General features: G+C 44.2%; 1 long non-coding RNA gene across 1 annotated transcript; it reads left to right on the forward strand.

The window, feature by feature from the left end:
* Nucleotides 1–1467: 1467 nt before the first annotated feature.
* LOC147979656 (uncharacterized) lies at nucleotides 1468–4902 on the forward strand. The gene is made up of 2 exons (XR_015618886.1): nucleotides 1468–1866; nucleotides 4594–4902. It is a non-coding gene; the product is annotated as an uncharacterized LOC147979656 (long non-coding RNA).
* The last annotated feature ends 6811 nt before the right edge of the window (nucleotides 4903–11713 follow it).

Below are 11713 nucleotides of genomic sequence, written 5' to 3' on the forward strand. Positions count from 1 at the left end.
GATCACCTTTTCCTTTCCATTGTTTTGTTTAACCTTTCTGGTGATCTATATGATCCAAGCAGTAATATTCTTCTGCTTATGTAAACACCTTCGTGTATGACTGTGTCAGTAAGACCTTGTTGCTTTTGTTGATAGCATTCCGGCAACCACCGATGGACGAGAACTTTGCCTATTGGTCCGCCTCGTTCAACGAGCAGGAAAATGGTTCTCTTTGTCCCTCGCCCTTGGTACCAATGGTCGTAGCCGATATAAATGATAGTCTATCCTCTGACATGCCTTGCTTACATGATCATGCAAGACGTCATCCCCCTTCCTAATTTTAACCCACGTGGTGGGCCCATAACCCATAGTTCCACATGATCAAAACCTGACTCTCCTATACCCCCTTGTACCCAAGGTTGTTCCTCGCGTGTGGCCTTGGATGTAATTCACGAGCCACCTTCTGAGAGATCATCAATTCTGGTATTTGACACAGTACTTATTCCCGTTGCTTTGAACCCCTTTCACGCCCTGTATCAGGCATCGAACGATTGCCTGCCCACTCGAAACTTCCCGTGATACCTCCTTACTTTGCTCTCGATATTTTTTTAAGTTTCAATTCGAGAGTTACTTTCCTCCACCTTCCCCGATGTTATCGACTAGATAACCAACCTTGCAGAGGTCCGTTCTCCCGGAATACCCACCCTTTATTCTTTCGTAAGTACGATGGAGTTACCAAAAAAGGGGGATGTCGACTTCATCATGATGACCTGAAATAGAGAATTGAAGACATCAACGAAAGGGATTAACTTCTTCGAGAAGAGCAGCCAAGACCGAGAATATCCGTTAGAATTTCATAACCTAGTCTTTCCCCCTTGCTCCACCACCTTAAATCTCGGGACGAGATTTCTTGTAGTGGAGGAGATTTGTAACACCCCGAGAATGAAGCTACAGTAATCCCCCTTTAATGGTGGCCATGTCATCAACATCACTATGCTAATCGCCACTTTTCCAAAAATCAAAATTAGAATCGAATTCAAATGCAAGTCAAATTATTAAATTCTGAAATAGTAAATTATAAATGTAGACTGAGTTGAAAATATTCTCTAACTATTTTTCATGAATTATCCAACATATCTTGAATTAATAAAGCGCCTCTAACCTATTTTAAAACAGGGTTAGCAACAATTGAATTAACCATTTCAATTTAAATAAATATCTAACCCGTTCAAAATAAATTATAACGTTGTGTGCTGCCTTATAATATTGTCTAGTATTTTTTTTGCTAAGTGGCACATTTAACAAAGTTCATTTGTTAGATAAAACAAATAGAAAACAGTAGAGAAAAACAAAACAGAAAAGAATAAAAGAAATAGCAAAAGAAAATGGAAAGAGAACAGAGCTAAGACGTCACTGTGCCCCTGGGCCTTAAACCAACGGTGAGGCCCAGCCCAAAAAACCCCTCCCCACATATCTTCTACCTCCCGCTACAGGAGCTGGGGCTGCGTGGAGGCCATCCCCATGGCGCCCTACACGTGCCAGCCATCCCCCCATCCCCTGTTGGTTAAAACCGTCGCTTGCGGCCCCCTGCAAACCCTAGGCCACTCCTCCCCTTCCCTCGCGCCATAGCTCTTGCCCCGCACACGCCCAAGCCCCCGCCGCCACACACGTTGTCGATCTCGTGCTCCGGAGCCATCCTGTGCCACGCCTACTTGTCCAAGAGCCTCGCCGTCAATGTCTCCTTCGCCTGGGTACTCTGAATCGAGCCGGGGAGGACTGCATCGAGCGGGTCGAGCTCCTCTTTAACCTGCGGTCGCTGGCGTCTTCGTCGAATCCGGCCACCATCGGCGCTGCTAAGCTATCACCGAGCCTTCCTTGCGCTCCTAGGTGATCTTCTCCCCCGATTCCCCATGATTCCATTATCGTAGAGGCCGTACGCCGGAACCGATCGAGCCCCAATGTTCGCGCTCACCGCAGCTGCTCCCGGTCACCCCGCACGCACGTGGCCGCGCCCCTACCCTACCTCGCGTGGTCGCGCCCGGCCGCGACCCACCCCGCTCGTGAGCGCATACCCGCTTGGCTGCGTGCCCGCCTCGCCTAGTCGCCCCCGTTTCCCCTCCGCGCGCGCCTGCCTCTGCCGTTGCTGCCCGCCATGCTGATGTTGCCCGGCACCCCCGCCTGCTGCTGTTCTGCCCTGCCGCTGCTTGCCCAGCCTCCCCCTCAGCCTCGCCACTGCGCCGAGGGCCGCTTCGTCGCGTTGGCGCCGCCCGCTGTAGTGTTCGTCGGCGCTGCCCGCCACCGCGCCACTCGTGCTCGTGGCTGTCCGTCGTGCCCCTCTGCGGGCCGCTGCTGCTCGACCCCCTGGCGATGCCCCGCCTCTGACGCGTCGCCGCCGGCCCACACCCGCCGCTAGCCGTCGTGGCTCGCGCCGGCACCTGCTGCTGCACGGCGCTGGCGATGCTGGCTTCGGCCGCCGCCGGCGCCCTGTATTTTTGTTCGTGCGTGAATACACATCCCCTGTTGGTGGCTTAAGCCACTGCCAGGCGGGCCCTGACACTTTTTAATTAGGCTTAAAACTAGTTAGTTGCTAATCCTCCTTTAGTTAGTCACTGACCAGTGGACCACCCCCCTTTATTTAACCAAGTTAATTAACTTGCTAAATTAAGTCTATACCATGCGGGCCCCTTTGACCCTGTTGACTGGTCAACTTTGACCCAGTCAACGCTGACTGTACTGCTGACTCAGCCACCCTGGACCCCACTTGTCATCCACTAGAGCTAGTTCCCAGTGGGTACAATATGTTTTTCTTTTATTTTTTTAATGATAAAGTAAATAGATAAAAGCAAATCCATAAATTGCATTAAACTTCGGAAAATCATATAAAAAAATCGTGACTCCGATGAAAATGTTTTCTACATGAAAGTTGCTCAGAAAAACGAGACGAATCCGAATACGCAGCCCGTTCGTCCGCCACACCTCCCTAGCATAGCGAACACGCAACTTTTCCCCTCTGGTTCATCTGTCCGAAAACGCAAAACACTGGAGATACTTTTTCGGATGTTTCCCCCCTTCACCGGTATCACCTGCCCCTACGTTAGGTCACACCTAGCACAACATATTGTCGCATCTTGCTTTGTGTCACATTTGATTGCTCTATTATTTATTGTGTTCCCCCTTCGTTAATTATTTCCGGTAGACTCTGAGACCGCTGCCGATGTCCGTGTGTTCGACTACATTGAAGATGACCGCTCCTTCTTGTCAGAGCAACCGGGCAAGCCCCCCCTTGATCACCAGATATCGTCTATTCTTATCTCTATTGCTTGCATTAGAGTAGTGTAGCATGTTACTATTTTCCGTTAATTCTATTCTGATGCATATCTTGTCCTTGCTACTACTGTTGTTACCTTTACCTGCAATCCTAAATGCTTAGTATATGATGCTAGTATTCCATCAGTGGCCCTACATTCTTGTCCGTCTGCCATGCTATACTATCGGGCCGTGATCACTCGGGAGGTGATCACGGGTTTATACTTATATACATAATATATGATATTTGTGGTGACTAAGGTCGGGTCGGCTCATAGAGTACCCGCAAGTGATTTCGATATGGGGGCTGAAGGGGCAGGTGGTTCCATCCAGGTAGTGGTGGGCATGGGTTCCCGACGGCCCCCAACTGTTACTTTGTGGCGGAGCGATAGGGCAGGTTGACACCACCTAGGAGAGAGATGGGCCTGGCCCTGGTCGACGTTCGCGGTTACTTCAAAATAACACGCTTAACGAGATCTTGGTATTTGATCTGAGTCTGGCCACTGGCCTATACGCACTAACCAACTACGCGGGAACAGCTATGTGCACTCGACGTCGTGGTATCAGCCGAATCCTTTATGACGTCAACGACTGAGCGGCGCACGCCGGATTGGACTAGAACGCCTGCTCTTGTATTAGGGAGGCTAGATCTGTTTCCGGTCGCCCTCGCAACATGCAGGTGTGCAATGGGCGATGGGCCCAGACCCCTACGCCATAGAATTTAGACCGGCGTGCTGCCCTCACTGTTGTGCCTAGGTAGGGCTGCGACATGTTGATCTTCCGAGGCCGGGCATGACCCAGGAAAGTGTGTCCGGCCAAAGGGGATCGATCCCATTGGAAAATGTGGTGCACCCCTATAGGGAAGTTTATCTATTCGAATAGCCGTGTCCCTCGGTAAAAGGACGACCCGAAGTTGTACCTTGACCTTATGACAACTAGAACCGGATACTTAATAAAATTCACCCTTCCAAGTACCAGATACAACCTGGTGATCGCTCTCTCACACGGCGACGAGGAGAGGATCGCCGGGTAGGATTATGCTGTGCGATGATACTTGGTGAACTTACCATCTACTCTCTTCTACATGCTGCAAGATGGAGGTTGCCAGAAGCATAGTCTTCGATAGGACTAGCTATCCCCCTCTTATTCCGGCATTCTGCAGTTCAATTCATATATGCTACCCCTTTTTCATTTGATACCAATGCATACATATGTAGTGTAGCTCCTTACTTGCGAGTACTTTGGATGAGTACTCACGGTTGCTTTGCTCCCCCTTTTCCCATATCTATACCCGATTGTTGCGACCAGACGATGGAGTCCAGGAGCCAGATGCCACCGTCGACGACGACTCCTACTACACTGGAGGTGCCTACTACTATGTGCAGACCGCTGACGACGACCATGCGTAGTTTAGGAGGATCCTAGGCAGGAGGTCGGCGCCTCTTTCAATCTGTATCCTAGTTTGTGCTAGCCTTCTTAAGGCAAACTTGTTTAACTCATGTTTGTACTCAGATATTATTGCTTTCGCTGACTCTTGTGCATTCGAGCTTATGTATTCGAGCCCTCAAGGCCCCCTGGCTTGTAATATAAAGCTTGTTTTATTTTAATTTGTGTCTAGAGTTGTGTTTTGATATCTTCCCGTGAGTCCTTGATCCTGATTGTACACATTTGCATGTATGATTAGTGTACGGTCAAATCGGGGGCGTCACACCAATACAATGGAAAATTGTATAGGTGCACTAGTTCGGCGAAGAGATGGTGATAAAAGTGTAATATGGATGGTAGAAATATATTTTTATAATCTGAATAAATAAAAACAGCAAAGTATAGCAAATAGTAAACGGGTACAAAAACGGTATTGCAATGCTTGAAAATGAGGCCTAGGGTCCGTACTTTCTCTAGTGCAATTTCTCAACAATGCTAATATAATTGTATCATATAACCGTCCCTCAACGCGCAATGAAGAATCACTTCAAAGTTCCTATCTAGCGGAGAACATAAGACGGAATTGTTTGTAGGGTATGAAACCACCTCAAAGTTATTCTTTCCGATCGATCTAAGCAAGAGTTCGTACTAAAATAACACCAAAGCAAATTCAGATTCGTAATATTCAATCCAACACAAAGAACTTCAGAGAGTGCCCCAAGATTTCTACCAGAGAAACAAAGACAAGAACGTGCATCAACCCCTATGCATAGATTACCCCAACGTCACCTCGGGAATCCGCGAGTTGAGTGCCAAAACATATATCAAGTGAATCAATACGATATCCCATTGTCACGATGAGTATTCAATTGCAAGACATATATCAAGTGTTCTTAAATCCCTAAAAGTATTCAATCCGATAACAACGAGATCTCAAAGGGAAAAACTCAATTCATCACAACAAGATAGAGAGGGGAAAACACCATATGATCCGACTATATTAACAAAATCCATGATACATCAAGATCGTGACATCTCAAGAACACGAGAGAGAGAGAGATTAAACACATAGCTACTGGTACAAACCCTCAGCCCCGAGGGTGGACTACTCCCTCCTCATCGTGTTGGTCGCCAGGATGATGAAGATGGCCACCGGAGATGATCCCCCGCCCTCCGGCAGGGTGCCGGAAAGGGTCTAGATTGGTTTTCGGTGGCTATAGAGCCTTGCGGTGGTAGAACTTCTGATCTAGGTTAACCCCAAGGGTTTTCGGAATATTTGTGAATTTATAGGGTAAAGAGGGGGTGCGGGAGGCCACCGAGGTGGGCACAACCCAGGTGGGTTGTGCCCCCCTCTGGGCACCCCCGAGGTGCTGCTCTGAGATGTTTTGGTCCATAAAAATTCTCCAAAAAGTTTCGCAGTGTTTAGACTCCGTTTGATATTGATTTTCTGTGATGTAAAAAACAAGCAAAAAACAGCAACTGGCACTGGACACTGGGTCAATATGTTAGTCCCAAAAAATGATATAAAGTTGCTATAAAATGATTGTAAAACATTCAAGAATGACAATATAACACCATTAATACTTCATAAATTATAGATACGTTGGAGACGTATCATCGACTACATGGCACTTCACCTTATTAGGGCCTAAGTGAATGCATTATGGAGTAGTTATTAGATGATGGGTTGCTAGAGTGACAGAAGCTTAAACCCTAGTTTATGTGCTACTTCGTAAGGGACTGATTTGGATCCAAAAGTTTAATGTTATCGTTAGATTGTATCTTAATACTTTTCTCGTAGTTGCGGATGCTTGCGAGGGGGTTAATCATAAGTAGGAGGTTTGTTCAAGTAAGAACAACACCTAAGCACCAGTCCACCCACATATCAAATTATCAAAGTGGCGAACACGAATCAAACCAACATGATGAAAGTGACTAGATGAAATTCCCATGTACCCTCAAGAACGCTTTGCTTATCATAAGAGACCGTTTTGGCCTGTCCTTTGCCACAAAAAGATTGGGCTACCTTGCTGCACTTTATTTACCGTTACCGTTACTTGCTCGTTACAAACTATCTTGCTATCAAACTACTCGTTACCGACAATTTCAGTGCTTGCAGAGATTACCTTGCTGAAAACCACTTGTCATTTCCTTCTGCTCCTCGTTGGGTTCGACACTCTTACTTATCGAAAGGACTACGATTGATCCCCTATACTCGTGGGTCATCATATGACACGTATTGTATCGTTGCTATTAAGGATAAAAAGATGGGGTTATTCATAGGTGAGTTTATCTTATCTATATCATGTCATCTTGCTTAAGGCGTTACTCCGTTCTTTATGAACTTAATACTCTAGATGCATGTTGGATAGCGGTCGATGTGTTGAGTAATAGTAGTATATGCAGACAGGAGTCAATCTACTTGTCTCAGACGTGATGCCTATATATGATCATTGCCTTGGATATCATCATAATTATTTGCTTTTCTATCAATTTCCCAACAGTAATTTGTTTACCCATCGTATTTTATTTTCAAGAGAGAAGCCTCTAGTGAAAACTATGGGCCCCGGGTCTATCTTTTATCATATATTAAAACAAAAATGCCTTGCTATGTTTTTTCTTTATTTATTGTATTTTGTATTTTTGTTCAATCTATCTATCTATAACCATACAATTTAATCTTGCTCGTAACCGTCGAGGGATTGACAATGCCTTGTTCACGTTGGGTTGCAAGGATTTGTTGTTTGTGTGTAGGTGCCGGTAACGAGGTTTTGCTTGGTTCTCCTACTTGATTGATAACATTGGTTCTAGATTGAGGGAAATACCTATCTCTACTGTACTGCATCATCCTCTCCTCTTTGAGAAAATCCCAACGCAGCTCACAAGTAGCATTGGGCAACGTGCTATGCAAAAAAACAAAAATCCAACACATGAACCAAACCAAGATCACTATTGAGGTGCAAGCAATGAGATTATACCCTCGATGATTGCTTCCTCTCTACTAGGAAGTGGTTGGGCCTCCAAGTGCAAGGGTTTGTAGCAAGCAACAATTTCCCTTAAGTGACCTCAAGGCTTACGGAACCAATAGAAGCTAAGTGGCACAACCAATGATCAATACCTGCACACACAAAACAAAACTTCCTTGTGCCACCAGCGGGTCTAGTAATATTGTAAATACCACTGGCTTTGCTAGTTACAAAAGGAATTACACACAAGTGTGAAAAAAGTTGATGGAAATAAACAAGAAAAGCGGAAACTGAAGGAACATTGATTAAGGTTGAAAGCTTTATGGAAGAAAATGGACCAGGGTCCATAGGTTCACTAGAGGCCTCTCTTCAAAAGAAAACATGGTGTGGTAAACAAATCACTGTTGGCCAGTGATTAAATTACTATTTTTATGAGTATGACTATTCATGGTATAATTAACATATGAGCACTAGTAGAAAAAGGGTCAAATGTGAAGCACATTAGTGCCGGTTTGAATTTGAGTCGGCACTAATGTGACCATTAGTGCCGGTTCCAACGGCTAGGCGGGCGGACATCATTAGTACCGGTTCATGGGCAACCTTTAGTACCGGTTCATGCCACGAACCGGTACTAATGAGGCTGTGTCAGGCTGTGGTCAGGTTGGGGCCCCACGAAGACCTTTAGTACCGATTCATGGCATGAACCGGTACTAGAGTTTCTTAGTAAGCTGATTTTTAGTCCCAACTCGTCAAGAGAGAGGCAGTATGAGCGGTTTATAAGCCATGAGTGCAGAGACAATGACGAAGAGCCGCAATGCTCACCTGCAGGTTGCTTAGCTTCAAGCCTTTCGGAATAGCATAGATTGCACTGAGCTATGTGCAGTGCAGTCTACACTATTCCGAAAGGCTTGAAGCAAATTAACCAGCATTACACCTCTTTTTTATTTTTAATAACTTATTTGAACTTCGGACTTCTTGTGTTCAGTATGCAGTATTCAAAGCGACGTCATCAATTTCCAACATGTTCTGACATCATTTGCTGTTTTCAGTCATTTATCGAATTGTTTGGAGAGCTAAATGACCGTGAAATTGAAAATCACTACAAAATGAGCTGTGAAAATGTTGAAATTTGGCATGGTATCATCATTTCACCCGCATAGCATGTGCAAAAGAGTAGAGAGGGTCACGGCAAAAACTGGACGCACTTCGTGTACAAACTGGACAATGTCTTTCGGAGTATCAGGGTTTCGGACGAGAACTCATCTGTTACACTGGCACTTCAATGTTGTTTATACTTATTTGAAATCCCGACTTCTTTTGCGTTCAGTACGCAACATTCAAAGCGGCGTCATCAATTTCCAACACGTTCTGACATCATTTGCTGTTTTTCAGTCATTTACCGATTTGTTTAGAGAGCTAAATGAGTGTGAAATTGGAAATCACTACAAAATGAACTATGCAAATGTTGAAACTTGCCATGGTATCATTATTTCACCCGCATAGCATGTGCAAAATAGTAGAGAGGGTCACAAAGAAAATAAATACAGAAAAAAATTACTCAGAAATAAATAGAAGAAAATAAATAAAGCAGAAAAGAAAAAAACTATATAAAAAATTACTCAAAAATAAATAGAAGAAAAGAAATAATGCACAAAAGAAAAAAAAACTATATAAAAAAATACTCAAAAATAAATAGAAGAAAATAAATAATGCAGAAAAGAAAAAAACTATAAAAAAATTGTTGGGCGCTGCCAAGTGGGCCTGCCAGACCTAGGGTGTGCAAATTTAGGCCCAGAAGGTCCGGCAGGCTCACAGGGCAGCGCGCCATAGTTAGGCCCAGAAGCCTGATATATAGAGGAGTTCGAAGGAGCAGCCGCAGCTGGGTTTATAAACCAGTGCGCCTGCCCTTCGCTCGGCGAGGTGGGACTAAATATTGTGCATCGCGGGTGGCAGCGCAACACCTTTAGTACCGGTTGATGGCTCCAACCGGTACTAATGAGTGGGCCTTTAGTACCGGTTCGTGGCATGAACCGGTACTAAAGGGGTCCGCTTCCCGCCCCTTGGCCTGGCGAAAATTGGCCTTTAGTACCGGTTGGTGGCTCCAACCGGTATTAAAGGTCGCTCCTATATATATGGCACTTACGAAAAATCCAGTTTTCATCCGCGCGCCGCCCATCTTCTATCCAACTGCTTCATCGCCCGATATCGTCGTCGTCGCCGTCGCCCGTCGCGCGCCGCCCTCGCCGCCCGTCGTCGCCGTCCCCGCCACGCGCCGTACGTCGTCGTCGCCGCCCCCGCCGCCCGCCGTCGCCTCCTCGCTGCCCGTCGTCGCCGTCTCGCGCCGCCCCCGCCGCTCGCCCTCGCCGCCCCCGCCGCTCCCCGTCGTCCCCGTCGTTGCCGTATCGCCCCCGCCCTCGATCGTACACACACACACAAGCATGTACACGCACGCGCGCGCGCGCACACACACATTTTTTTTACTTATTTTCTGTTTCTGTTTTTTAGATTAATGCATGTCAAATTGTTAATTAGATGATCGAATTAGATGAATTACCTAGATAAGAATGTCAGAATGTTAATGTTAGATGAATTAGATAGAGAAGTTAAATATTAATGTCAATTGTTAGATGAATTAGCTAGATATTAATTAATTAATTAGGTATATGAGATTATTTGAACTAGTTGAAATAATATAACTAGTTTATTTTTAGTAAATGCTTAGTTGAACTAGCTAGTTGAATTAGTACTAGTTTATTTTTAGTAATAAAATTTAGGTATATATGAGATTTGATGATCTAATTAAAATATTACTATATATAGCTAATTTATATATTTTAGTAAGAAAATTAATAGAACTAGTTTATTTAGTTGAATTAATAGAACTAGTAAGTGTTTAATGTTTCATCTATATATGAACATTTTACTATATAGAACTAGCTACCTTATTTTTAGTTATATGAGATTTGGTTGTCTAATTAACATTTACTATATAGAACTAGCTACCTTATTTTTAGTAAGAAAATTAATAGAACTAGTTTAGTTGAATTAGTTGAATTAATTAGTTGAACTAGTTAGTTGAATTAGTTGAGCTACTTTATTTAGGTATATTTTTCGTAAGTGCTTAGTTGAATTAGTTGAATTAATTAGTTGAACTAGCTGAATTAACAGAACTAGTTGAATTAGTTGAATTAATAGAACTAATAAGTGTTTAGTGTTTCACCTATGAACATAGGAATGTCGTTTGACGACGAACATGATTTCATTATCTGCGAATACTGCGAAGACCAGCGTGGCCTGTGCGGCAGAAATTTTCTAGTTGATGATAGGCGCTTCAGCATCAAGCTGGATGAGAACTTCGAAGTGGATACAATAAGTTAGAACGACAAGTCTTTTTTCATAATTAAGCATGACTTATGCTTCATTTGCTTCAACTTTTAATTTTAATCTTTTCACTATTCTACTAGTGTATCCCGCCATGCAAATTTTTTTGTCTTGGATAAGATAGGTTTCAGTCCTAACAAAACTATGGAGGTAAAAAAGTTTACTTGAAGACCGAGCATGGTTATACCTTCAACGTCAAATTATACAATGCAGACACATACACCTATTTTGAATGCAAAACTTGGCAAGCACTATGCAAGACTTATGCATTTGAGCCTGATATGGTTATCACCTTTGATATTCGTTCGGAAGATGATATTGAAGGTAATAGAGACATCTGGGTCGATGTGCAGATGCCTCCAGTTCTACCATTATGGAGTTTCTCAACCATATTTATGTCTTCGATATTGTTTATTCAAAAAGAGTTGACAAGTAATTTATATTGACAGCTTATTTCCAATCAAGCACACATGTCCGGCGCTTGGTAGACAGGATCGTCCATTGTCCCGGGGCTGAACTAAACTGCGAGGAGACAAGTCATTATATTTCATGGCTTGAGGATCTTGATGCTGTCAAGACAAAAAATTTCCCCGCACTTAGAAATGTTAGTACTCAAAACGTGCGACCAATAGTGTTCGTACTGAACTACGGTCACA

This window comes from Triticum urartu, chromosome 3A (assembly GCF_056163025.1).
Source record: "Triticum urartu cultivar PI428250 chromosome 3A, HENAU_Tu73, whole genome shotgun sequence".
Lineage (NCBI taxonomy): Eukaryota > Viridiplantae > Streptophyta > Magnoliopsida > Poales > Poaceae > Triticum > Triticum urartu.